This window comes from Rhinoderma darwinii, chromosome 4, assembly GCF_050947455.1.
Source record: "Rhinoderma darwinii isolate aRhiDar2 chromosome 4, aRhiDar2.hap1, whole genome shotgun sequence".
Taxonomy (NCBI): Eukaryota; Metazoa; Chordata; class Amphibia; order Anura; family Rhinodermatidae; genus Rhinoderma; species Rhinoderma darwinii.
In genome coordinates this window covers 353,315,800-353,343,097 of record NC_134690.1, presented here as the reverse complement: position 1 = coordinate 353,343,097, position 27,298 = coordinate 353,315,800, and positions in this window count along the sequence as shown.

Here is a 27,298-nt window from a genome sequence, read left to right as displayed (position 1 = left end):
TGTAATACATATCCGCAGCCCTGCTCTAAGGGTAAGTTCACACAGGGTGGATATGCTGCGTAAAGGTACACAGAATATCCACCCTGGCGACCGCAGGGAATTCCGGCCGAAATACCGCACCAATTTTTCGGCTGGAATGTCTGCTGCAGAAAACAGAAGGGGGAAAATAAGCGCATACATACCCTCTGACATCTTGCAACCTGGCTTCCATGTGACCGCTGCAGCCTGTGATTGGTTGAGTTGCGATTTTTTGCAGAAAAGCTGCGATTCACAACATTTGCTATTTGTTGCAAGTTTTACTTCTCCATTTAATTAAATTGGGAAACCACGCAACAAAAAAGCAGTGAATATGCAAATACAGTTGACATTCTGCAGGTCAATTTGTGAGTGTTTTTTTCGCTTATCATTTACGCAGCGTGTGGACAAGATTTGTTCAAATCTCATCCACTCTGCTGCTACTGTATTATGCTGCGGACTTTCCTCAAAGTAATTACGCTACATGTAAACTTACCTTAATGGTAGAGATCAGAGGAACCTCTGATTTCCACTGTTTACCAAAGATAAGCAAATTTCCAAAATTTGTTTCCGGTATGATTCGTTTGAACTAGCTGTCAGAATAAATTCGGTCAAAATAAATTTGCCGGAAATCTAGAGTACGTCAATTGCCCTACAATGTAATCTATGACACTTTGAGGTCTCCTAGGACTGTATCCAACTCCTTTAACGCAAGACAGCATTGGTACTGTAAAAGCGACAGCAACATATATGACTAGGGGTAAATAGATGGTAGCTTGAGGTAACAAACAGACTGTCTAAAAACGCACTGCACTGTCAGATTTCTTTTAATTGAAAAACAGTCTAAAAAGCATCTCTTTTTTTGTGGCCTGCCGGTGCTTATACTCACACGGTGGTATCACAAGAAGCAATGGCTTTTTAACAAGCGTTCCAAAATGTATCCCTTTTTGGGGGGCAGATGCATGCCGGTGTTAGTACACACACAGTGGTATCCGTAGAAGCAATCGCTTTTTAACTAGCGGTCCAAATATGGTCCATTTTTGTGGACGTTATGTCTGTGAAGTTTGTATCAGCAGGCAGCAGCACGCTATTAGCACCAGGATTTAAGTTCAAATTAAAAAACTTGTCACTTGGACACAGACTGAAGTATAACGGAGCTGTATAACTGCTTGACGCAGAACAAGACGCCAATTTTTGGTAACACTATTAAATATATGCAGACAATGAGTGAAACTTTTGGAAAATTCGTAACAAATAAGATTTGTGTAGAATCGATTTGCACATCTCTACTATCATCCCTTTGAATGCCATGATCAACACTGATCGCCGCATTCAAAGGCAAAGAGTGTAAGGGGACCATTTGATCGCATCATAGGAAATCCTTGTAACGTAATCAAGGACCATACCTTATATGGGCAGATAGCCCACTGTCCATTAATGTACCCCAGGGCTGTCTGACCATATTTCCTGTTCTTAGAGCATACTTAGGTATGCCATAACACCTGGCTGTGTACTACCATATTAAATTTAAAATCCCCTTATGGGATTCAAATAAAAAAGTATAATGAATAAAAAAAAAGTTATGTTAAATAAAAAACTAAATTGTAAAAACAAATACACACAGATGCACATTTTTCCAAAAATTTAATTTATGAAATACAAGTCCCAAAACATAAAACAATATACATGTATTTGGTATCGTAGCAACCTGCAGAAAAAATTTAGAGCATCATTTATGATAATCGGTGTATGCCGTAAGAAAATTTATAAAAACTGCAGCGGAACTGCTTTTCCCTGCATTTTTGCCAAATAAAAAATTTATATAAATTAAATGCTAATGTATATGTCACAAAAAATAAATTCAAGGAAATTGTTCTGTCCTCAAGGACAAAATTGACCTGGTCCTTAATAATTTGATAAATGTGGGCCAATGTAGTCTTTATGATTACATTTCTATATACTTGCCACGTGTTTGCGTGAGTTTCCTCTGGGTTTTTCAGTTTCTTCCTACACTTCAAAAATATACTGTTATTTGGCTTCTCATGAATTTTGCCCTAGTGTGGGTGTTTGAGATAGGGAATATACTATAGATTGGACACTGGGGACAGGACTAATGTGAATGATGACAATCTCTGTACAGTCCTGTGGAATATGTTGTGTCTAAACATAGTGTATTTGAGTCTAAACATAGTATAAGTTAATAGTATCTCTATCATCATATCCGTAGCCGCCGGCAAGGTGGCGCAGGCTTAGGAGCTGATCCGGCGTCATCAGCGGTGGAAGTCAGCTGTATGTTACAGCTGACATCCAACTGTAATGGCAGGAACCGGAGCTAGCTCCGATCCCTGCCATTAACCCCTTCGATGCAGCAATCGAAACCGATTGCTACATCTTAGCGGTTGCCAAAAGATCGTCAGCCCTGACAGGCATTCATGACTGGCAACTGCTGCTATGGCAACAGGAGACACAATGGCCTCCTGCTCTGCCATTACGGAAGCCGATTAAGTTTGAAAACAATAAAAGTAATAAAATAAAACACAATTGCCCTTTTTCGCTTATCAAGTCCTTTATTATTGAAAAATAATAATAAACCATACGTATTTGGTATCGCCACGACCGTAACTACCTGAGGTATCAAAATATTATATTATTTATTGCACGCGGTGAACAGCGTAAAGAAATAAAAATTAAAAAACTTTACCAGAGTTTCTGTTTTTTGGTCACTTTGCCCTACAAATATTGGAATAAAAGTGATCAAAAAGTCGCATGTATCCAAAAATGATACCTATAAAACTATATCTCGTCTCGCAAAAAACAAGCCCTCATAAAGCTCTGTCGACAAAAAAGTTAAAAAGTTATGGCTCTCACATTCTTGGCGACAGAAAAAATACATTCTTTTTACAAAAGTAATTTTATTGTGCGAAAAGTTGTAAAACATAAAAACGTGCCATAAATTAGGTATCGCCGGAATCGTACTGACCCGCAGAATAAAGTTAACATGTAATTTATAACGCATGGTGAACGCTGTATAAAAAATACAAAAAAAACGATGCCAGAATTGCGTTTTTTTGTTTACCTGGTCTCCCAAAAAATAGGATAAAAGCTCTCATACCACTACGTCTGTGAAAAAATAAAATTAGTTAAGGCTCCAATCAGGAAATAAAAAATATGCAGTTGTGCCGGCGGGAGGGGAACATTTCTTCTGTTTCAAGAGACGATTTATCAAGGACCTAAAATTAGGGAACCAGCAAGGGGAGGGCCCAAACATATCTGCTGGAAGCGACGGTGCCCGTATTATACCAGGACAACACTTTCCCAGTAAAATTCCCCAAACTGCAAAGGTGCGGAGTGTGGAGCAAAAGGGGGATAAGAAAGGACGCCATATATCAGTGCAACACCGGCCTGTGCAGAAAGGATTGCTTCACAGCGTAACACACATCTATGGATCATTTTATTGTTTTTTATACCCCATTATTATGCCACCTGACTATGCCCCTGATGTACTCTGCCCAGCTTGCATGTACCACCACATTATAAATGGAAACACCAGCAATGCTCAAACAAATCTACTACCAAGCAAAATCCGCTCTCCAAAAGCCAAATGGCGCTCCCTCTGCTCTGAACCCTACAATGTGCCCAAACAGCAGTTTTCTTCCACATATATGGCATCATCATACCCGGGAGAACCCTTTTAACAATTTTTGGGGTGGGCGTCTCCAGCGTCATAAGCTGGGAATGACATATTTGCCACTGATATGACATATCTAGGGAAAAATATAAATTTTTTATTTGCACCATCCGCAGTGCAATCATTTATGGAAAACACCTGTGGGGTGAAAATGCTCACTACACCCCTTAATAAATGCCTTGAGGGGTGTAGTTTCCAAATGGGGTCACTTCTCAGGGGTTTCTTTTTATTATTTCACATCTGAGCCTCTGCAGTTGTGAACCAATACTTGGTAAATCGCCAAATTAGGCCTCAATTTTACATGGTACGCTTTCACTCCTGAGCCTGGTCGAATGTCCAGGCAAAAGATTAGTGCCCCATGTAGAGTGTTTCTAAAACCAGGAAACACTGCATAATAATTAGAGAGCTGTCTTGTTATGGTGGCACAAGCTGGGCACCACATATTGGCATATCTATGGAAAAAAATCCCATTTTCACTCTGTAACATCGAGTGCACACTAATTTCTACAAAACACCTGCAGGGTTAAAATGCTTACTACAACCCTAGGTAAATGCATTGAGGGGTTTAGTTTCAAAAATTGGGTCACTTCTGGGGGGTTTCCACTGTTTTGGGCCCACAGGCGCCCAGAAACCAATCCAGCAACATCTGCACTCCAAATGGCGCTCCTTCCCTTCTGAGCCCTGCCGTGTGCCCAAACAGCAGTTTATGACCACATATGGGGTATTGCCGTACTCTGGAGAAATTGCTTTACAAATGTTGGGTTCTTTTTTTCCTTTATTTGTTGAGAAAATGAAAAATTTTGCGCTAAAGCTACTTCTTATTGAAGAAAAAGGATTGTTTTAATTTTCACTGCCCAATTCTAATAAATTCTATGAAACATCTGTGGGGTCAAAATGCTTACTACACCCCTAGATGAATTCCACAAGAGGTGTCGTTTCCTAAATGGAGTAACTTTTTGGGTGTTTTCATTGTTTTTTTCCCTCAGGGGCTTTGCAAATGCGACATGGCCTCTGCAAACCATTCCTGCTAAATGTGATCTCCAAAAGCCAAATAGCGCTCTTTCCCTTCTAAGCCCTGCCGTGTGTCCAAACAGCTGTTTATTACCACATGTGGGGTATTGTTTTACTCGGAAGAAATAGCTTTACAAATTTTGCAGTGCTTTTTCTCCTTCAGTCCCTGTGGAAATGAGAAAAAAAATCGCTGAACCTACATTTTCTTTGAAAAAATTTAGATTTTAATTTTCACGGCCTACTTCCAATAATTTCTGTAAAAAACCTGTGCGGTCAAAATGCTCACTATACCCCTAGATAATTTCCTTGAGGTGTGTAGTTTCCCAAATGGGGTAACTTTTGGGGGATTTTCACTGTTTTGGCACCGCAAGAGCCCTTCAAACCTGACATGGTGCCTAAAATATATTGTAATAAAAATAAGACCGCAAAATCCTCTAGGTACTCCTTTGCTTCTGAGGCCGGTGCTTCATTCCAGTAGCACACTACGGCCACATGTGGGATATTTCCTAAAACTGCAGAACCTGGGAAATAAATATTGAGTTGCATTTCTCTGGTAAAACCTTCTGTGTTATAAAAAAAAATTGGATTAAAAATGTATTTCTGCAAAAAAAGATGAAATTTGTAAATTTCACCTCTACTTTGCTTTAATTCCTGTGAAATGTCTAAAGGGTTAAGACATTTTCTAAATGAATACTTTGAGGGGTGAAGTTTTTAAAATGGGGTGACTTTTTGGAGGTTTTTAATATATAAGGTCCCAAAAGCCACTTCACAAATGAACTGGTCCCTGTAAAAATAGCCTTTTGAAATTTTCTTGAAAATGTGAGAAATTGCTGCTAAAGTTCAAAGCCTTGCAACGTCCTAGAAAAATAAAAGGATGTTCAAAAAATGATGGCAATCTAAAGTAGACATATGGGGATGTTAATTAGCAACAATGTTGTGTGTTATAACTGCCTGTCTTACAAGCAGATACATTTAAATTGAGAAAAATGCTAATTTTTGCCATTTTTCGCTAAATTTTGGTGTTTTTTACAATTAAATACTGAACATATCGAGCAAATTTTGCCAGTAACATAAAGTCCAATGTGTCTCGAGAAAACATTCTCAGAATCTCTTGGATAGGTGAAAGCATTCCGAAGTTATTACCACATAAAGTGAAACATGTCAGATTTGAAAAATGAGGTCTGTCAGGAAGGTCAAAAGTGGTCAAAGAGGGAAGGAGTTAAGCATGGAAACCAAACAACCTGAAAACCACCCTCTCCAGAAAAGCTCACAACCTACAATAACCCTGCCACCACTACACTACCGGGTGAACATCTTCTACCCTCATCTACTCTCTGTCTCCCCCTTCCCTTGTAGGTTGTAAGCCCTCACAGGTAGGGTTCTCTCTGTCCTGTACCAGTCGTACCAGTCTGACATTCATTAAGCTCATGTTTTTTGAACTTCAAATGTACCCGGAATAAATGGTGATTTAAAATAAATAATAATAGTGGTGGAGATAAATAAAAGGTTGACCCATCTTTTAAGCAGCCTTATTATCATCCCTAATAGGACCTATTGATGGTCACTAGAAAAACACTATCCATCTAGTGAACTATTTCTTAAAAAGTGAATGATGCCCTAAACGAAATCACCAAAAATGAATACACAATATCTATAATACGGTTGTTATTACATGAATGACTCGTTGCTCTCTTTTATACTGACAATGTACCTTAACTCTACCTACACATTTTGTCTAACATCTAGGGTTTCCATAGAAAAATAAAGATATCAGTCTATATGGATGTATGTGTAATGAAGTTACCATACTAAACATTCTTGGTATAATCATCCATAAAGACTCACCATAGGGCTTATAATACAAAACTGTACGATTTTGACTACACAGGTGTATATCCAGTTCTATATATAAAAACAAAAACAACTACATACTGTATATCCAATGATCTTCATGTTCTTTGACTGGATAAAATGCTTATATTGCTTTATGGAAAAAGATGCACATTGAGTAACAGTGGAGATACATTGCTGTTTTATGTACACATATATGAGGATACAGCTATTGTATTAATTCTGCATGCATCCTCAGAGATCTGAATTATCCCGCCGTACTAATTACGTTGATTTTAGTTTGTGCGTCAGATGCTCTGACGAACTTATTCTATAATTAGAAAACTTAGAAGGTGGACGTGAAATGCTTTATGGACACTATATTAATGGCAGCTGCAGCTCTTACAATAAAGACTCCTTTCCATAGTTGGAGATTGAACCATTTTTTCATTTTCTACTCTTTGATGTAACCTTAATGAACATATTTTCACAGTATTTCAAGGGTCATTCATATGTTTGTATAAATATTTGTATAAATAGATAATTTTATTCCTTAAAGTAAATCTCAATTTTTTATCCTTATGATATTTTTTCGTCCTGATTAATTTGAGTAATATATCTTTATAGCAGTCAGAGCTTTGTTTTTCTGAAACAGAGTTCCAAATCACCTGTATATACTTAAAAGATAACATGCTGGCTGTCTGCCGTCACCACTAGAGGGAGGATGGGGGCTTACTGCATACTGTCTTATAACAGTCTGTAATTACCTCCTAGTCTCTCTCTAGTAGCAGCTACAGGCAGCCAGTGTGTTATCTATTAAATGTATGTCTATGCAGAGGATTTGGAGCTCTGTATCAGAAAAAAAGCTCGGACCACTATACAGATATCTTAAATAATTAATTAGCACAGAATTTTGAACCTACTTAGATTTAAAAAAGTTAAATGTTATTTCTAGGTGGACAATCACCTCTTATCAAGACTGAATATGACCCATATAGTCGAGATGAGGCTGTACTAATTCTTCATAAAGGGTCAAGATCATGTCTCTATTAACTTGTGTTTATTTTATCAGAAGGATCACCTTTTTTTCAGCAATTGGTACAATGGATTTAGCACAAGTGCCATATGTATTAAGGTCCCTAGCCACTTTTTCATGAGGTGGGAGGTGAGACCTGCCATTTTTAGTCTGAGCTGTATTCCCAGTCATGCACTGTGTTGGGGAATACATACTTTCTTAGACTGGTGTACAGCTCAACTAGTATGTTAATCTTTATACATGGCCGAGATTGTGTCCATCTAAAAATATGCTCTACACATTTTATGCTTAGATTGGTAACCAGACTTTAGTCTAAAACTTATCAAGTGTTTTATACTTTGTGAACTTTCTATTTGCAAAAAATGAACTGGTGTCCAGCATTTACGGAGGACCTGTCAGCTCTACTGACATGTCTGTTTTAGACATGTGTTGTGTTCCCTAAGAAATAATAATGCTGGAGCATCATTTATTTTTATTTTTTTTAGAAATCTGCGTTGTGTAGTTCCTTTGTTATTCCTCCTGGAAATATATTAATAAACTGACAACTGGGCATTACCATTCCCCTTGACAATAAGGTGTGTCCCTCTACAGTCTAAAACTGCCACCTTCATAGAGAATCTAGGATATGGATAGATTAATTTAAATTTTATAGCATTTTAAAATGAGAACCTATGTCATCATTATGTAGCATACAGTATGTTCATCTTTTGAAGACCATTTTAAAGTTTGCATAGATTTAATATTCTTAAAGAGTTGAGTAATTTTGCAAATACTTTTCTTATCTTCGAATGATCCTGTATTAGGGTATGTGCACACGAGAAGTGGCTTTTACGTCTGAAAAGACAGACTGTTTTCAGGAGAAAACAGCTGCGTCGTTTCAGACGTAACAGCTCCTCCTCTCATTATGCGAGGCGTCTTTGACGCTCGTAAATCTTGAGCTGCTCTTCATTGACTTCAATGAAGAACGGCTCAAATTACGTTGCAAAGAAGTGTCCTGCACTTCTTTGCCGAGGCAGTCATTTTACGCGTCGTCGTTTGACAGCTGTCAAACGACGACACGTAAATGACAGGTCGTCGGCACAGTACGTCGGCAAACCCATTCAAATGTTTGCCGACGTATTGTAGCCCTATTTTCAGACGTAAAACGAGGCATAATACGCCTCGTTTACATCTGAAAATAGGTCGTGTGAACCCAGCCTTATAATTTAGAGCTGCGTTTATAATTATGTAGGCTCCAAAACTAGAATCTCAGCATTCCTTGCTTTCTCAATGCCTGTGCATTCTAGGACGTGTCATCTATTCTCAGGGATCTGTAGAGTAATCTCATGTAGAAAAAAATAACTTTGCCGTTGTATTATAGGGGCTCGGCAAAGCTGTTAGGGGTGTTTCTGTCAGCTAACTTGTCGACTATTTCCAATGACAACCAGCAGAAATCTGAACACAGCTCTCTATTATAACATGATTCTCAGGTGTATATGTTTCTTTTTCCTCAAAAGTGCAATAAGAAGAAAGATACAGTCTACCACATAAAGGGCAGAGTAAGGAAAAACAAAGTCTTCATATCATTCACTTTTTTTACATTTTTTTATTTTGTGGCCAAGTTTTTCCCCATCATTCTGCACTCAATACCCCATAATTACAAAGTGAAAACAGAATTTGAGGAATTTTAGATATTTTTGCACATTTATTAAAAATTAAAAACTCTAATTTTGCATGGACAGAAGTGTTCAGACCCTTTGCCATGACACTTGCAATTTAGCCTGGGGGCCTCACATTTCTCTAGATCATCTTTGAAATGTTTCTACACCTTGATTGGTGTCGACGTGTGGTCAATTCATTTGATTGGACATGATTTGGAAAGACGCACCCCTGTCTATATAAAGTCTCACAGCTGAAAATGCATATCAGAGCAAAAACAAAGCCATGAGGAGGAAAGTACTGCTTGTAGAGCTCAGAGACAGGATTGTGTGAAGGCACAGATCTGAAAAAGGTTAAAAAAATAATCTGCTGCATTGAAAGTTTCCAAGAGCACAACAGCCCCCATAATTCTTAAATGGAAGAAGTTTGGAACAACCAGGACTCTTCCTAGAGCTGGCCACCCCACCAAACTAAATAATCCGGGGAGAAGGGCCATGGTAAGAGAGGTGACCAAGATTACTAACATTCTGTTTTTACATATGTCAGTATGGGGAATACCCAATATATATTATGGGGAAAAACTTAATTTTTTTTAATTTTAGCACAAGGCCTCAACATAACAAAATGTGAAAAAATGGAAAGAGTCTGAAGACTTTGTGAATGCATTGTATTTGTAGTTTAAAACATATGAGTATTTATAATGTACTTGCTCTTCACCAATCATGCCAAAAAGTTGGATGACATTCGGTGACTTTAAAATGCTTTTTTTGTCATACTGCTTGGACACAAAGGACTTTCCAACTGGTGTTGTATTTGCGAAACATTGTAACACTTAATATATCTAATCCACCTGCATGGCACAGACTGATTGAAATGTTGTCACTGCATTTTAGAGAGGTTTCTGATAGATGGAAACCCCACACTTCTGGACATGTCTTGCTTCTAATGACCACAGCATCCTTATATTTAGAATCAAATTTAGATCTTTAGATTTTGTGACAACCTTATACCCCTTCGTTCCATCTAGGTGAAATGGTGTTGGGACATCACCTCTGGAACTGACACTGCCAGCTGAGGAAATTAAGGAGTTAGTCTTACAATAAAGCCCATAATTACTTGCTAGAACATTTAGGCATCATTAGATGGGTTCAGAAAGTAACGTTGAGAAAAAAAGAGGGCTTCTGTGACATTAGATAGCTTGAACAGAAGGAAGTTATTTCCGTTTTTGAAAGGTATGAAAGCCCCAATTGGTTGATGCGTTGCCTGAGTAAATTATTTCCTATCATCTCAGTTAATTGAATTTTGTCCATTGCCTTTAGCATGCCTCCCTTTTGTATAAGGTTGAACAGTTCAAATCAGCTTCAGTATTAAGCAACTCGTAAACATTGTATGCCTGGGCTGTAAAGCTAGATGATCATTTCTATATATTCTGCAGTGATAGTGGCTACCAGATTTCATCCCTGTATTCATAGAGTTAGGGATTTTTTTGCATGAACAATTAATGTCACTAAAATTACAGCACATATAATATCAATGATGAATAAAAGGTATAATAAACATATTATATAATGTCTAACAGGTTAAATATTTAATAATGCTGTTGGATTGGAATGTGTAAACTGAGATGAGGACGATAAATGATTTTATTAGATTAATATCTGCAAAGCATTCTTGGGTTTTCCACTAAACCTGTGCTTTATCTCACTGGTATGTTCTGTACTTCCTAATATTAATATAATTGAAAGTTCAGCATTTTATACTACTAATGTTATACCGGATACATGTCAAAGCTATAGAGAACTCTTCATTCTCAAGGGAAATGTGGAAAAATGGTGATCCTTTATGGACCTAGGACACATGAAAAGACCGTATTAGATTTGGTAGATAGCTTTGAGCCCTGCAATGACATTGAACACCATCCACTAGGGGGAACCCAAGATGTACTAGAGCTCACCTGGAACTCATCTATCTATCATCTATCTATCTATCTATCTATCTATCTATCTATCTATCTATCTATCTATCTATCTATCTATCTATCTATCTATCTATCTATCTATCTATCTATCTATCTATCATCTATCTATCTAGTTTTATATGTATATTATATTTTGGTTTTATATTTTATGTTTCCTTCTTAAGTATCAAATGAACATTTCATTAAAACAGACAAATGTCACTAATTGTAAAAACTTTTTTTTTATTGTGCATGTTTATTGTGCAGCAGATAGACTGAGGCCAGAGCCTGCACAACAGCACAAGAGGCCCCTATGTTTGCGTACCATGGGGCCATAGGGACTCTATGTACCACGTGTTGGTATTTAAGACCCCATATTATAGAGATATTCTCCCCCCAGAAGCGATGCTTCTAGGGGGTGAATATCACATTAATATGATATCTGATGGAACATGGAATGATCTTGTTCTGTCAGATCCTGTATCAATCCATTAGAAAAAAAATATCTCTGTACAAAATCAGAGGCATATAGAGGTACGGTATGGACCCATAGTACAACTTAGAATGAGTGTGCATAAGGTCTAAGAAAAATCCCTGTGGAAGTTTATATTATGTGCGGTCTGAGATATAGGTTAGTACATATAGGGAATGGTTCACGCTGAATTCTCGGATCATAGTAGTGTTTAAAAACTTTTGATCTCTAAAATGTTTTGTACTTTACCCATATCTCAACATTATGACCTTCAGTATTCAAGTCCCACCTAAACCTTGAAAAACAGTTTTTATTAAATTACACATTTTATTTATAGGTGCCCAACAGTATTCCAAAGGCTCTTTTACATGGGTCAATGATCAGGCAAACAAGCGGTCATACGATCATTGACCTGTGTAAACAAGGCAACAATCAGCAAATAAACGAGCAAACGCTTGTTAATTGGCTGATCTGATAGTTTATGCGGCCAATAAAATGGTCGGTAGTCGACAGCACATCTGTAAATAGGGAGATGTACTGCTAACTTAATGGAAATGTATGGAGATGAAGGATTATAGTAACGATCACTCGTCCCCATAGATAACCGATTATTGCTCCTTGTGAAAGCAGCAAACGAGCACCGATCAACAATGTCACGGAGGGTCTGTGGACCCACTGGGCCGTACCGCCTTGGCGGTAAGGCAGCTGGCCAACAGGGCGCAGGTCAATGTCTATAGTTCGTATAGGTACCTGTGGCAGCTCGGACAGCAGCACGGCAGGCTCGGCTGGGACAAGGCAGCAGGTAGACGTCAGGCGAGGTGAAGCAGGTCAGACGTGGGATACAGCACGACACGACTTTGGCACAGCACAGTGCTCGACCAGGATAGTATTGAATGCAGGGAACAGGAACAGGAGAACACTAGGAGGCCATCACATAGACAAACTTAGGAAACATCAACAACGCTCAGGCATAGAAGCATGGGACTAGAGCCCTCTTATAGTCCGGGGTACTCACGGGTTCAAGTTCATCAGAAGTCGGGATCCGGCTGAAGTGAGTGGACCTGAGAGCTGGCGTTTCCAATTGAGGAGGCTGGGGCCAGCGCTCGCCGACTCGTGGCCTCGGCTGTCAGGGGGAGATTGACGGCCCACACCAACGGACATTACAAACAAACTGTCTCGTTGACCGGCGCTTCTTTTCACAGCCCATATTGGGCCGTGTAAAAAAACACTAAGAATTCTGCTTGCTTTAGGTTGGCCACAGATACAGATAATTAGGCCAACAATTGTTTATGGCTATAATTTGTCTATTTATGGTAAAGATCACCTCTGACAAGACATTCACTGTGAATTCACTGTAACAATTGACAGTAAATTTCCTATTCCTATTAGGGGCAGACAATGGCGGATCATCATATGGGTGTTTTGGGCTGCCACCCGGGGCCTGAGGCTCCCGTGGTGCCCATGACCGGCCAAAGTACATTGCAGTTTTGTCGCATTTTTGCGGGGGTATTTAGGGGGTCTGGTCTGGTTGTCAGTATGAAAAACAGGTCTGTGCCTAGACAACCCCGTTAATGTATGAGCCTGGGCCTTGGTATCTGAATTTTTGTTTTTCTATAGGGGCTGGAAATGGCTGCAAAAGCGAGGCGCAAAGATTTCTCATCAGGAGAAGTCGCCATAACGGTCTGTCTCAGATGGAGAAGAATAGAGAAGAGAACGACTCCCATCAGAGAAGATATCACTTGTGAGTCAATGGATCTATAGAGGATCTGTCCCCTCTCCTGACATGTCTGTTGTAGGAAATCCTTGTATTCCACATAAAGTCTTTGTGTACCCAGAACTAATAGACAAATGCGTGTTACCATTCCCATTGTCAAGAGTATGTGTCCCTACACAATTTGATACAGTCAGCAATGGTTGGAGACTGTCAGTATGTAGGGACAAAGCCCTTTGACAAGGGGAATCCTAACACCCATTTATCAAAGCTCGCACAGAAAGGTGGTGTTCAGTAAAGACACAGCAGTGCGGCGGTGAGGAAGGGGGGCCCAAGTTTGGAGAACAGCCCAGGACCTATGGTCTTCTTAATCGGCCACTGGGGGAAGCGTATGTGCATTTTTACTGTGATCAAAGTGATTTTTTTTATAAAAAATGCATCCTTGCAGTACAGATTAAAAAAAAATTATATATATATATATATATATATATATATATATATACAGTGAAGGAAATAAGTATTTGATCCCTTGCTGATTTTGTAAGTTTGCCCACTGTCAAAGACGTGAACAGTCTAGAATTTTTAGAAAAAGACTCCTGTCCACAGACTCAATTAATCAGTCTGACTCTAACCTCTACAACATGGGCAAGACCAAAGAGCTTTCTAAGGATGTCAGGGACAAGATCATAGACCTGCACAAGCCTGGAATGGGCTACAAAACCATAAGTAAGACGCTGGGTGAGAAGGAGACAACTGTTGGTGCAATAGTAAGAAAATGGAAGACATACAAAATGACTGTCAACCGACATTGATCTTGGGCTCCATGCAAAATCTCACCTCGTGGGGTATCCTTGATCCTGAGGAAGGTGAGAGTTCAGCCGAAAACTACACGGGGGGAACTTGTTAATGATCTCAAGGCAGCTGGGACCACAGTCACCAAGAAAACCATTGGTAACACATTACGCCGTAATGGATTAAAATCCTGCAGTGCCCGCAAGGTCCTCCTGCTCAAGAAGGCACATGTACAGGCCCGTCTGAAGTTTGCAAATGAACATCTGGATGATTCTGAGACTGATTGGGAGAAGGTGCTGTGGTCAGATGAGACTAAAATTGAGCTCTTTGGCATTAACTCAACTCGCCGTGTTTGGAGGAAGAGAAATGCTGCCTATGACCCAAAGAACACCGTCCCCACTGTCAAGCATGGAGGTAGAAACATTATGTTTTGGGGGTGTTTCTCTGCTAAGGGCACAGGACTACTTCACCGCATCAATGGGAAAATGGATGGAGCCATGTACCGTCAAATCCTGAGTGACAACCTCCTTCCCTCCACCATGACATTCAAAATGGATCGTGGCTGGGTCTTCCAGCACGACAATGACCCGAAACATACAGCCAAGGCAACAAAGAAGTGGCTCAAAAAGAAGCACATTAAGGTCATGGAGTGGCCTAGCCAGTCTCCAGACCTTAATCCCATCGAAAACTTATGGAGGGAGCTGAAGATCCGAGTTGCCAAGCGACAGCCTCGAAATCTTAATGATTTACAGATGATCTGCAAAGAGGAGTGGGCCAAAATTCCATCTAACATGTGTGCAAACCTCATCATCAACTACAAAAAACGTCTGACTGCTGTGCTTGCCAACAAGGGTTTTGCCACCAAGTATTAAGTCTTGTTTACCAAAGGGATCAAATACTTATTTCTCTGTGCACAATGCAAATAAATATATATAATTTTGACTATGTGATTTTCTGTATTTTTTTTTATATAATCTATCTCTCACTGGTAAAATTAACCTAGCCTAAAAATTTTAGACAGTTCATTTCTTTGACAGTGGGCAAACTTACAAAATCAGCAAGGGATCAAATACTTATTTCCTTCACTGTATATATATATATATATATATATATATATATACACAGTCCAAACAAAGATTAACACAGCACTCCAACAAAACTGAATATTAGGCCATGTGCACATTACCAAAGGATGAATCAGTTCCCCAACTTGAATGTAGAAGAGACCATAGGAAAAGGAACAGCCCTGGTTCTGTTCCTTTCCCTATGGTTTCTTACATATATATATATATATATATATATATATATATATATATATATATATATATATATATATATATATATATATATATGCGTGTGTGTATATAGCAAAAGATGGTGGGGAAGCAGAACTCAAGTTTATGTGAGTGCTGCTCCCCAACCATATTTTATTTCATTACATGGGGAGAAGGTCGCTCCCTTGAAGCTCTGCACCAACCACAAGGTTTTCCTTCCAAGCCACAGTGCTGCTCCCAGACGAGACCGGTTCGGGGGACCTCTGTTTGGGAGATTGGTGCGGGTCCCTTTGGTGTCTAAGGAATGTCTAAGATGGGAATACCCCTTTAAATTATAATAACATTTAAAGAAACGCTGCTTGGAAATGGCTTTGGATAAGAGGTTATCTTTTCAACAGTAAAAGTGCCAAAATAAAATATGTATATACATATAACATTGTCATTGTTTTAGAAGGACTTATGCCAAAAAATAAAATAAAAGCTGTTACTTTTTTCTAAATTACATGTTATTACAAGATACATAGCAAAGGACTGAAAATATAAATGAATGTGGTAGTCATTGAGAAATTTGTTGTAGACATTAAAAATTATTAGAAAAAAATATGCAGGACAAAGGGTCTGTGTTGTATATGGAATGTGTGCTGTTTACTCTGCTGATAACCGGTAGAAACAACATTACAACATTGTTAATGAGTGATATGCAGGGAAAGTTGCACTGAGCACGTAAATGGTTCATGAATCACACTGTCTTTGGGTCTTAAGGACAGAACAAGCCATCCATGTCCTAGTGCAAGTCAATAGAGGCGGACACTGAAGACTGACAGATTAGTTCCACTTATCAGCAAGGATCAGCTCAGCCTTTACTGAAGACCAGTAATATGCGATTCTCCAGAGGTAAGCAGGTGTCTGAAGAGTTAGGATTTTCTGCTATGTAAGCCGTGCCATCTTTCATTGTTGGCTTACACATGGACAATTTCCAAACTATCACACCATATTAGCGAAAACATCCCTTTAACAAGGCTCTGCTATCGGTTGTTTTTTGTGTGTTTTTTTATGTTTTTTACAAGCCTTCTTCTGCTGTTCCATTTATTGGAAGAACATGTTATTTGTAGCGTTTAGGTTAAAGAGCTTCTCTACCTAAATTTATTTTTACACTCGTGTCTTTCATTTATAACGGAGCCATGACAACTATGCTGGATCCATTTTTAAACTGAAATCTTTGACTTTATTGGGGTCTATCAGGTTTAGGGTCCCAATAGTTTTGATGGCAAGAATAGCACTGCAGACTGTGCAATTTTTACCGTGAAAAATACAGCAAAGCTGATCGAAACCCAGACAGACCTCATTAATCGTAATGTGAACAGAGCCTAAGAGAAAAAGCGTGTTGTTTTTTCCCCTCCCTTAGGTTAGTACTAATTTGGCCTTGAGAAAATTTTAAGTATAAATTTAGTTGGAAAAAACATTATCCAATCATATACCAAAATAGTGTAATTTCCACATACAGTACATTTGATATTTTAACATCTGTATATTTTTCTTGACAATATAGAAAAGTGTAGTCCACCACCATGGTAAATAGTATGGTATGTTACTGTATTGACATACAATTGTACAAATTTTTTGCATACATTTGAGTTATGGGAGGTGATAACAAAACATCCTACCGTTACATTCAGCAGAGGAAGATCTCTCAATGATCAACTAATACATATTCATTATGAGCCCAAAATACCATCAGTAACCTGGCTTGATCATAAGCCAATAAGAACTTATAAATGTGGCGAGTGTAAAGCATGCCCATTTGTACATCGATCTAAGACCTTCATAAGCCACTCCACAGGAAAATAATATTCAATGCGAGACTTGCGAATTGCTAAACAGAAGGTGGTATCTATCTGTGCTCATTTAGTTGTCCACTCGACTATGTGGGTAAAACGAAGAGACAATTTAGGAGACAAATTTGCGATAATATCGGAGAAATTAGAAACAAATGTGTTCCCCCTTATTTTCCATCATTTGTCGGAAAACCATGGGGTGGATTTAAAAGTTTGTTTCTAAGTTTTTATCCCAGTGGGAAACTGGGATAGAAAGATCCTACAGAAAGAAGTGAGTGGATATATCTGATCAAATCTGTTATTCTACTGAATGACTTCTTTATTTAATTTGTTTTTATTTCATAAGTGGGTATAACCTATGACTAACACCTGATTGTGTTTGTGTGATATAGTCATTTTTTTAGGGAAAAATTGTTTTAGAAAACCATTTATTAATAGCAGTTGTCAAGCCAGAAGTGAAATGTTTATTTAACCCCAGGTTTTGTTATAGGATTCTGTAAAGTAATACAGTTGAGCATACTTTAATTGAAAAAAAAAAAAAAAGGATACCTTAACTGTTTGCCCCAAATGTGGTGAACAGAGCCTTGGTAAGAGGATTTGTCTGAAAATAAATCTAGCAGAACCTTTTTAGAGAGTCTGAGGGAAGTACATACGACAAAAGAAGCATTGTGAGATATATTATATCTTCCAGTATAATCCATTGGAATAAGTTATTTTTCAAGCTTGAAAATGACTCCATGGTAGGGGCATTTTCACTATGGGTGAATACGTTTTCGTTTTTATAATATGCCCACTGGAGTGCCGCTCTCTTTTGTGCCATTATTCTCTATAAGTCCAGGTATATATGTATATATATATATATATATATATATATATATATATATATATATATATATATATATATAGTGTTGCATATAGGGTACAAAGGAAATAGGTGCTTCTTGCACCCTCAATGCTTCATGACAGCATAAAAAGCAGAGCTGTGGCAAAAATGTAGTTACGTTATAGTGGATTATTTGGATTCTCCCGAGGTATCGAATTATAGAAAAAAAAATTCCATTAAATAAATTTCCGAATTTGAACAACTTCAATATTATATTAGCAAATTACATAATTATCAATTTTCTTATATAACATTATTATCTCTACAAACAGGAGCAGTTTCACAGGCAGGTGAGATAGCATACAAGTATTTCAAACCCCTCTGCTAGCTTTGCAGACACATGGTGCCCAAACCAGCTAGTAAGTTTTATGACAGCATAGCCGTTTATTGTCCAGAGCAGCCTGTAATCTGCTGACAGATCCTGCAGGAGAAGCATAGGAAATTGAAAATCCCTACAGACTTACATTTTTCTGGGATTTTTCACAAGTCCTGTTTATCTATCTATCTATCTATCTATCTATCTATCTATCTATCTATCTATCTATCTATCTATCTATCTATCTATCTATCTATCTATCTATCTATCTATCTATCTATCTATCTATCTATCTATCTATCCATCATCTATCTATTTATATATATGTGAGTGTTTGTGTATATATATATATATATATATATATATATATATACATCTTTTTTTAACAAGCTAGGAATGCTACTAACTCATATCTAACAGTCAATGTATTTCTATCCTCTCAAGGCAGTAGTTATTGTATACTACGGGGGTAACAAAATATATTACACTACCTATACTTATATCAGCAAGTCCCTATCATATCTATATCAAAGGTAGGGCAAATGTCAGCATTTTTCCCATATCATGGTGTAACAGAGGATGATCATTTCAGGAGGTGATACTTGATATACCTTATAATCCCGTTATACTTATGTTTATTTAGTTCCAATCATCTCTCAGCAACTGTGTGCTTTATTGATCGATATTCCCAGTCACCCTGTAATAGACCAAATCGTCTGCTGTGCTCTCTAATGGGAAGGAACAGGCCTATTAGTACCCAGGTTATGGCAATCAATACGCCTGTAATCTTTTTGGTCAATCACTGTCACTTATAACACGGCACAGCCATATCAGGCATCTGCTAACTACATACAGCAAATGTCAAACTGCTTTATACTAAGCATCACCTATCACATAGAAGCTGACGTCTATACAGACATACACACTGCTCATTGCACATAACAATTCTAGTATAGATCGCTGTATATCAATTATCCAATGATCGCATAGGCCTGGGATTGTTTAGGCCGTCAATATATGACGACTGGTCAATGGATTTGATGATTTAGATAATTCTAAGAATTGTACTTGGATTAATGATCTGTCAGCTTGTTCATTCCAACACAACTATTGATGATTTTTATTAGTAATTTGAAATACAAAATTTGATAAATCATCATCATAACAATATGGAAATACATTTTTATTTTTTTTAATTAAGAGCACAAAATGTTGCATATAAAACCTACCTACAAAGAGAAAACAGCACCAAGACAGTGCCCTACAGTGTTCAAACAAATAGTGTTCAAACAAATAGTGCCCATTCAGTGCCCCGATGAATAGCGAAAAACAGCACTCAAATAAATAGTGAATACTGTATATGCCATAGTGCCCTGATGTATATTGGCCCAAAGGACTTATTGTTAAAATTTATTTGGCCATAATTGCTTTTAGTTCCCCTTATTGATGTCGATGTTTGACAGCAGTAAGGGGAACTGAGTCTCGATTTGGTTGTTATGCAAACCAGTGGGGATCTTAACAATCGGATTGGAAGAATTGGAAATACCCATCCAAATCCCACCCAAGTTGACCTTGCATAAGTGTGTATGTTTACGTGTATATATAGCATTTATTTGTCTTATAATTTTTTATATTGGTACAATAAGCTATTTAATTCTATTATTACGGAAATTAGTTATATCACTAAGAGTTACCTCTTCATTATAAAATATAAAAATAAATATCCTCATCACATTTATTTAAGAAAAAGAAAAAATTTACTCTGAGACGTTGATAAAATGCTGATAGTAAATGTCATTTGTAGCCTTGATTGAAAAAAAAAAAAAATAAAATAGTAATTTTGTTTCCTCATGTGGCATCAAAAGCTCCTTGAGAATGATGTTTTCATCTCTTCTGAGTGGAGCATTTGCCTTGCAGAGCAAAACTGTCGTTTATGAAAATTGATTGCATCAGACCACCAAAGATTACCCCAAATAACTGGTTGGAGGCTTCAGAGCCGCTTGATTTGAATCACTTTAAAAGGCCAGTAGCATTTTCTGCTTTGGTGATTCCCAATTTTGCATGAAGCATATGATAAATAATCAGCTCAGCTGGCACTGGATTGTTGAAAGTTCCCAACTATTACTACACAGGTCTTGTCACCGGAATTCTCACTGTGGTTACCCAAGCGGAAGGATCTCTGAACACCGAGAAATCTGCTCTGCCTCCTCATTTAAGGCTTAAATATTGTCTTATTCTTATTGCATGTAAGATGAAGTTGTCTGGATGTAAGTGTTTCTTTTAGTAGCAATGGTAGGGGGGCGAGAACCTGGGGCAAGAACATAGGAGTGAGAGGGTTGGTAAGGGAATCAAAGGTTCTAGTGTCTCAGCATTCTACATTTCATTATTTCTATTCATTTAAAAAGTTTATTATAATTAAAAATAAAATATTAAAGATAGCAATTTTTATTTTATTTGTACTCATTTTTATGAATACTCAGTAATCTCTAGTGCTGGAGGACTAGATAGATAGATAGATAGATAGATAGATAGATAGATAGATAGATAGATAGATAGATAGATGAATTACGTTTTTGTACAATTCATATAATAATTTAAAAAAATATATTTAATATGTATTTAATCTGCTGTCATTTTAAATATAATTTTTGCCCAATACGACACAAGGTACAGAATAAAAAAAGAAATAAAAGATACACAATTTAGCTAGAAAAGTATAAGACAAATAAATGCAAATTTCTAAACATATTAACAGAAAATTTTGATTTTAGCCAAATATCTGAGGTCCTTTCTGTTATCTAGGCTGCATTCACATAAAAATCCTCCTCTTTACTCTCAATAGTACATAGTAGAAAATGAACATTTAAAGGAGCACCAGAGAAGTGCACCCAAAAGTCATCATCTAACATCTCCTGTACACCCCATGCCAGGAATTCATTTAAAGCTGAACAACAGGTAGAAGAAGCCCAAGATCTGGTCTCGAGCGCCCTGAAGACGATCACCTCCCTTTAATGGTAAGCAGCCTGTGCACAGACTTGTACAGGATAATTGTTGAAGGAAATGGGAGAGAAGATGAGAGACCAAATCAGAAAGAAACAATCTGAAATGCTCTTCTGTCTCAAATCACTGGTAGAATAGGCACCAGAAGACTGCAGCTGCTGATGGACAGATCCTTATTTGTGAGTATTTAATGTTCCTTAGGAAGCACTTCTAAAAGAAATTGGTATGTAATGACAGCTCTCACTGGAAGACAGGCCGATTATAAAATGCACTAACTTATCTGGTATTCAATTGAAAAGTAAATGGATGCAAGTAAGGTGAGAGTTCACTACCAATTCAAATATTTTGCTTTAACAGGCTGTAGCACTCCTGCTTTAATTCAAGCAGAAACACAAGTATGAATAATCAAACTGGATGATGCTCGTCGCAAACCTTTGTGCCTTGCACCATTTCAAATGGTCATTGAAGCTTAATGGCAAAAAAATTTACATTATCTCTTTAATTTGTATTCTGTGCCTTCCTCTTGAGTGATGTGATTGTGATTTTTTTGAAGCCCCGCTGTATTATTTTGATGCAAATTCCACATAGTGTATGTTCTAGGCTCAATTTCCTGTGTGTGTGTGTGTGTGTGTGTGTGTGTGTGTGTGTGTGTGTGTGTGTGTGTGTGTGTGTGTATGTGTGTGTGTGTGTGTACATGTGTGCGTCTATGTAGCTGTCTATTATTTTTCCTATGCTTTTATTTAATAAAAACAAAACAAAAAACTAGTTACATTATATAGGCTATCAAGCCAGTTCTTTGTTGCCGCTCCTAATTAGAGTCAACAAGAGCTTTACAAAAGTAACACAAATCCTCAAGAATCACGAGTACTGGATTAATGCCTGTCAATCACAGAACGTCATTGCACTCTTGATGTCTTTTATAGCATGTCAGTCTACTTCTTTCCCACCTCTTCGCTCTCCATGTCTTTCCTCTTTCAGTAATAGAAGCATACACACAAACAAACACTGCACTATTGTACAAAACACAGAAACAGACAAGAAAAACACATGCATAAACAGTCACTAAAACACAGCCTTAACACAATACTACATTTACTAGGCAAAAAGACAACTTATCATGATAAAATATTAAAATCTACAAATACATGAAAAAGAAAAGAGCAGAACATATTTGTATAAGGATTACAGCCAGAAAAAAAGATATTTTAGTTTTAACAAAAGCAAATCCACTTTTAGCAGCAAGATAATCATATAGGGATGAATGGTTTATTGAGATACATGAGGTTGCAAGCCAAACACAACAACTATAAGGCCCCGAGGGTGCTCATCGCATGTAATATATGCACAAGCTAATTCATTATACTGTGACTAATTTCCATTTCTTGTGCTTAGAGTTGCTTTGCTAATTACAGGGATGTTTTCTTAAGTTTGGTAATTATGTTTTTTGCTTTATACAGGCAACAGAGGAAATGAGTGAGGGTGAATTTGCTTGGCACTCAGAGGCAGATGCACCCAAGTGAGAAGAAATCTGTGTCAGACCCTAACAGGGACATCATATCTAATCAGAAGCCTCCAAATCTTTGATCAGTCCAACAGGCTGCAATGGGATGTATTTTTGAGAAATATTTGATATAACTCCATATAATTAGATTGGCTTCCTTAATTAGAGGAGGGAGAGAGAGAAAAAAAATGGAGTTTGTTTCTAAAAGGAGCTGTGTCTTTTGCAGTGAGCTCTGATGGTTTGGCGGACTGATCCCAGGAGGTCTCCTATACAAAGCTCACCTCCTGCTGAGAATACACACTCTTCTGTGTTTTCACATCCAAATCAGGCCACCAAGGGTATTTCAAAATTCACAACATTGTTACCGGGTCTAAAGAGAGAAAGTACAAACAGCTACTGGAAAAATAACTGCAGTTTTTAATATCTTCACTCTAGAAAACATCTTTTGAGAGATCATATCACATATTGCTCAGAAATGTAGCTACAGATTTCTTCAAGAATAAGAATATTAATGAAGTAAAACATTGAATAACTAGTATAGAAACCCCGTTAGAAAAAGAAAGGATAAGTATTTTTAAAAAATATTAGAAAAAAATATAAGTGCAGCCTCTTCGGGCTTTTATTAGCCTCTTTGGCCTTATATTAGCCTCTTTGGGCGTTTATTCGCATCTTTGAGCATTTGTTAGCCTCTTCGGGCTGTCCCCCTCTTCACCACCTCTGGCTTTCCCCCCACCCGCTCTTATCCACCACTCGACCACTCCCACCACTCGAATATCCACCACTCGACCACTCCCACTCGAAAATCCGACGCTTCAACTCGAATATCCACAACTTGACCACTCCCACCTGAAAATCCTATTCTCCAACTCGATTGTCCATCACTCCCACTCGAAAATCTTACATTCCAACTCGATTGTTCATCACTCCCACTCGAAAATCCTACGCTCCAACTCGAATGTCCATCACTCCCACTCGAAAATCCTACGCTTCAACTCGATTGTTCACCACGTCCAGTAACACCTACCTATTGTTGTTTCTTTTATAGTGTAAATGAAATAATAATAAGGAATTGGAAAGAAAGAGAGAAATTAGTTTGGCGCGTATCATAGAGTTTGGTTGTATTTGGTGAGAGAGAGAAAAGCAGCTGAGTAAAAAAAACAACTCAACTGTGCCTAGGACACCACGTCCTCGCCCAATATATATATGATTGACTCAATTGACTCTATACTGGTCATTGTGAATACATATAATAGCAGTTAGACAGGTATTCCCGCATGTATCATCCAAAAAGTTACATGGTGTCTGAGCACTGATAAATGTAAACCTTTTTTTACATATATTAACCCCTTTATGAACCCTGGTGTAAATGCACGTCCAGGTGAGCAGTAACTTCGCTCACCTGGGCGTGCAGTTACGTCCGCACTTTAACAGTTAACCGCCGCGCTGTGCTACACCGCAACGGCGGTTAACTGTGCAGGGTTGTCTGCCCTGCTCTCCGTGTTGGCAATTAACCCCTTACATTCGGCGGTCGATTGCGATCACCGCATTTAAGAGTTTTAGAGCAGATCGGCAGCCCCCACATGCATTTGCGGGGGCTGGCGATGCTTGTCACGGCAACCGGAGGCCAGACAATGGCCTCTGGGCTGCCATCTATGGAAGCCTATGAGGACCAGCCGGAGGCTGGTCCTCGTCGGCTTCCTGTCAGAGTGACTGTTACGTCACAATGACAGTTAGAATTCATTACACGATGTAGGTAATTGAATGCATTCTAGCAGCGATTAGCGCTGCAAGTCTTCATATAGTAGTAGGGCAAGTAAAAAAAGTAAAAAAAAAAATGATAAAACTGTTTTAAAAAAGTGTAAAAATAAAAGTTATCTTACATAAACAAGAACTGTTTTTTTTTCCTATAATAAGTTTTTCATTATAGGAAAAAACTTAACACATTATAAAAAGTACACATATTTGGTATCACCGCGTTCGCGACCCAAACTATAAAACTATAATGTTATTTTTCCCACATAGTGAACAGCGCAAAAAAATTTGTAAAAAAACAATCCTAGAATCACTATTTTTTGGTCACCACTCCTCCCAAAATATAGAATAAAAAGTGATCAGAAGTCGCATGTACTCCAAAATAGTACCAATAAAAACTACAACCCGTCCCGCGAAAAACATATTTTTTGACCGAAAAATAAAAAAGTTATGGGTCTCAGCATATGGTGACACAAAAAAATTTAATTTTTTATAAATAAGTGAATTTATTGCGTAAACGCTGCAAAACATAAAAAAAATTATATACATATGGTATCGCCGTAATCGTATCGACCCGCAGAATGAAGTAAATTTGGAATTTATAGCACAGGGTGAACGCTGCGAAAAAAAAAAAAAGAATAAAAAAACATTGTCAGAATTTATGGTTTTTGTAATACAAAGTGATCAAAAAAACGCTTGTACCCCAAAATGGTAACAATGAAACTACAAATTGTCCCGCAACAAATAAGCCCTCACATCGCTCAGTTGGAGAAAAAATAAAGAAGTTCTGGCTCTCAGAATATGACGATGCAAAATGGGCAGAGTGTTCCAAAAGCGGATAAGATTGGGCACCATTTATAAGTGCGACACTGGCCACATATCTGCGGATATTATTTATTTACCCCATTACCCTCTTATTATGCCCTGATGTATTCCGCACAGATTACATATGCCCCCACATTATAAACTGGAATACCAGCAAAACACCAAACAGAACAACTACCAAGCAAAATCTGCGCTCCAAAAGCCAATTGCCGCTGTTACAGAAGCCTGAAAAATGACAATATGCTGCAATACATTAGTATTGCAGTGTATTGTATCAGCTATCTACTGATTGCTGGTTCAAGTCCCCTAGGGGGACTAATAAAATATATAAAAACAAAAGTAAATAGTTATTATTAGTGAAAAAAAATATTTTCTCTAAAGTAATGTTACATTTTTTTTAAAAATACACAAAATTTGTATAGCTGTGTCTGTAAAAGTCAGAACTATTACAATATACCATTATTTAACTCGCACGGTGAACGCCGTGAATAAGAATGAATTTAAAATGGCAAAATAGCTAATTTTTGGTCACCTTGGCTCTACCAAAAATTTTTAAAAAAAGAGCTCAAAAAGTTGTATGTACTAAAAAATGGTACCAATAAAAACTACAGCTCATCGCCCAAAAAATAAGCTCTAACACCTCTCAATCAACAAAAAAATACAAAAAGTTATGCCTCTCGGAATATGGTGAAACAAAAAAATTATTTTTTTTTTACAAATAGTTTTTACTTTGTAAAAGTAGTAAAATATTAAAAAAACGACATAAATTTGGTATCATCGTAATAGTATTGAGTCGCAGAAAAAATTTAAGTTGTCGTTTTTACTGCACGGTGAAAGCAGTAAAAATAAAACCCAAAAAACAGTGGAGGAATCACAATTATTTCCCATTTCAGCCTGGAAAGAACTTTAATTTCAGTTTCCCAGTACATTAAATGGTACTTTAAATGGTGTCAATAGAAACTACAACTCCTCCCGCAATAATAAAAAGCCCTCACACTACTCTGTTGACAGAAAAATAAAAAAGTTATGGCTCTTGGAATGCGGGGAGGGAAAAAAGAAAAAGGAAAAAATGGATCAGTCCGGAAAGGGTTAATTAATTTCTAATGAAAAAACATTTATGACCACATGTGGGGTATAGCCGTATTCGGGAAAAATTGCTTTACAAATGTTGGGGTGCATTTTCCTTCTTTATCCTTTGTGAAAATGAAAAAATTAAACATTTTAGTGGAAATAATGTTGCTATTCATTTTCACGACCTAATTCTAATAAATTCTACAAAAGACCTGTGGGGTCTATATATTCCTTAAGTGGTGTAGTTCCCCAAATGGGGTCACTTTTGGGGTGTTTCCACTGTTTTGGTCCCTCTAGTGCATTGCAAACGTGACATGGCACCAAAAAACTATTCCAGCAAAATCCAAAATCCAAATGGTGCTCCTTCTCTTCTGAGCCCTGCTGTGGGTCAAAACAGCTGTTTATTACCACACATGGGGTATTGTAGTAATTGGGAGAAATTGCTTTACAAATGTTGGGGTGTTTTTTTCTCCTTTATTCCTTGTAAAAATTAAAAATTTCTATGTTTTTTCAGAAAAAAAACTGATTTTCATCTTCACATACTAATTCAAATAAATTTAGCAAAAATAAACTGTGGGTTCAAAATACTATCTATACCTCTAGATGAATTCCTTGAGGGGTGTAGTATCCAAAATGGGGTCAATTTTAGGGGGTCTTTACTGTTTTGGCACCGCAAGAGCTCTTCAAACCT